At 35.5% G+C, this 2,816-nt stretch overlaps 1 pseudogene; it reads left to right on the top strand.

Annotated features, from left to right (window-relative positions):
- Positions 1–1,468: 1,468 nt before the first annotated feature.
- Positions 1,469–1,882, top strand: LOC133754516 (small ribosomal subunit protein uS8-like; annotated as a pseudogene).
- The last annotated feature ends 934 nt before the right edge of the window (positions 1,883–2,816 follow it).

Below are 2,816 nucleotides of genomic sequence, written 5' to 3'. Positions count from 1 at the left end.
CCCATATGTGCACCAGTTTGAGTTCCATCTATTCCTCTTCCAGTCCAGCTCTCTGCTATGGCCTGAGAAAGCAGCAGAAGATGGAAATAATGCTTGCACCCCTGCACCTGCAAGGGAGACCCAGAAGAAATTCCTGGCTCCTGGCTTTGGATTGGCCCAACTCTGGCCATTACAGCCTTTTGGGAAGTGAACCAGTGGATTGAAGACCTTTCTCTCTGTCTCTCCCTCTCTCTGTCTGCAACTCTACCTTGCAAAACAAATAAAATATTTTTTAAAACTGTATATGTGAAATGCAAAACAGTTAAAAACAAAAAATAATGAAAAGATTTGACATAAAATTATTTTAAAAATATTTAATGAGCCAAAAAAGAAGGTAGTAAAGGAGAAATAGAGTTATAAATCATATGAGAAATATAGAAATGTAGTCAAGTGACAGATAATTTCAGCCATATTTAGAATTAGTTCAAATACAGTTGAGCTGATAGAGATTGTCAAATGTGATAAAAATAAGACATTTGAGCATGTTGTCCACTTGTATCCTATGTAAAATACTAAGACAGAAGCATACTTAAAATGAAAATGCAGAAAATATATGCTACACAGAAATGAATGCATAGAAAAGTTAAGACAATTGCATCTCATATTTGAGAACCTTAGTGATACTCAGCTATGGCTCACAACCTCAGCTTCCTGCTATTGAAGACCCTGGGAGGTAGCAGTGGTGACTCAAATATTTGAGATCTTGTCACCTATGTGTTAGACGTGGATTGAGGTTGTTTATGTTTTTGTTGTTGTTTTTTCCAGCTTTGGCTCAGCCCAGTCTTGACTATTGTGGGTATTTGGTAGAATGAATCAGGCACCAGGATCTTTCGAGCTCTAGCTTTCTCTATCTCCCTACCTCCCAAATAAATAAAAAGATTTAGGAGGCCAGCACTGTGGTGTAGTAGGCTAAGCCTGCACCTTCAGCACCAGAATGCAATATGGGAACCAGCTTGCATCCCAGCTGCTCCTCTTCCAATCCAGCTCTCTGCTATGGCATAGGAAAGCAGCTGAATATGGCTCAAGGGCTTGAAGAAGCTCCTGGCTCCTGGCTTCTGGCTTCAGATCAGTTCAGCTCCAGCCATTGCAGCCATTTGGAGAGTGAACCAGTAGATGGAAAACCTTTCTTTCTGTCTCTCCTTCTCTGTCTTTAACTCTACCTCTCAACTAAATAAAATCTCAATAAATAAATAAAAACATAAACTACACTTATCATAAAATGCTCAAATGGACATCTTACTTGATAGCAGACAAAATAAAGGTCAGTACAAAATCTATTAATGCAGATATAGACTTTCCATGGTAACAAATTGATAATACATCAGGATGATATAACACTTAAAATATTAATGTACCAAAAATAAAGCCTTGATAACTCAATGCTCTTGCCCCTCCCATCCTCCTTCCATCATCTTTCTGTGCCCCTATGATGGTGCCCATGAATGTCCTGGCCGATGCTCTCAAGGCAACAGCAGTTCCAAGAGAAGAGGCAAATGCCAGGTTCCTACTAGACCATGCTCCAAAGTCATCATCATGTTTTTAACTGTGATGATGAAGCATGGTTACATTGGAAAATTTGAAATCATGGATGATCACAGAGCTGGGGAAATTGTTGTGAACCTCGTGGGTAGGTTAAACAGGTGTGGAGTGATCAGCCCCAGATTTGATGTGCAATTGAATGATCTAGAAAATATGGAAGAATAATCTGCTTCCATCTTGCCAGTTTGGTTTCATTGTACTGAGAACCTCAGCTGGCAACATGGGCCATGAAGAAACACTACTAAAACACACAGGAAGGAAAATCCTGGGATTTTTTAGCAATGTAACATTCACATACAAATAAAAGCTCAATGGACCAAAAAAAAAAAAAAGCCTTAAATGACATGAAATAGAAACAATATAAATAAACAAGAAAAAGTATCCACAATTAAACCTAGATAATACTCTTTAGTAGTCAAAAAAGAGATAAAATATATATCAATATTGACATTAATAACAATATATTGACCTGATATTTACAGAGGATTATGTGGAACACTTAGCACGACAGAAAATATGCCGAGTCACAAATGATGTCTCAATACTGAAAATGTGAAATGTTCCCTCTGAACACAATAAAATTAAATTAGAAATCAGTAAGATAAAGGGAAATGCAGAAGAGCCTCAAATATTTAAAAATAAAATATCCTTCTATATAATCCAGGAATGAAAGAATAAATCACAAAGTAAATTATGATATATATGATCAAAATGAAAATACATCATAGCAATGGCATTACTGGTAGTTCTATGGAAATCAGAATTTCTTTCCTACTCTCATCTTTGAAGTGGAAATCAATGCCCTTTGAATGTGGGCTGGCATGACCAACTTAACCAACACAACTCGCATATTTGAAACACTAAGAAAAAAAGAAACACTAATAGAAGTCAATGTGAGCAAAAAATTCTACTTTAACAGGAAATGTGCTAGATTTAGATTGAATATTATTTTTAAAATAAATAACAATCATTTCATATTTTGGTATAATATCAAGCTTTAAAATATCATAGCTCAAAGCAATTAAAGCATTTAATATGAAGGATTAAATAGGCATTTCTACAATGAAAATACACAAATGATTCCTTAGCATACAAAATGATAAGCACATTAAGATACCACTTTCCATTCAATTCAATTTTCATTATTTTGAAATTTGTTGGCAAAGCTGGAGAAATTGAAACCCTAATAACTTCCTAGGATAAATATAACATGATGTCACCATATGGAAGAAAGTATT

Source organism: Lepus europaeus, unplaced genomic scaffold, assembly GCF_033115175.1.
Source record: "Lepus europaeus isolate LE1 unplaced genomic scaffold, mLepTim1.pri SCAFFOLD_129, whole genome shotgun sequence".
Lineage (NCBI taxonomy): Eukaryota > Metazoa > Chordata > Mammalia > Lagomorpha > Leporidae > Lepus > Lepus europaeus.
The sequence above is the reverse complement of the archived record's forward strand: the minus strand, read 5'-3'. Positions and strand labels throughout refer to the sequence as shown.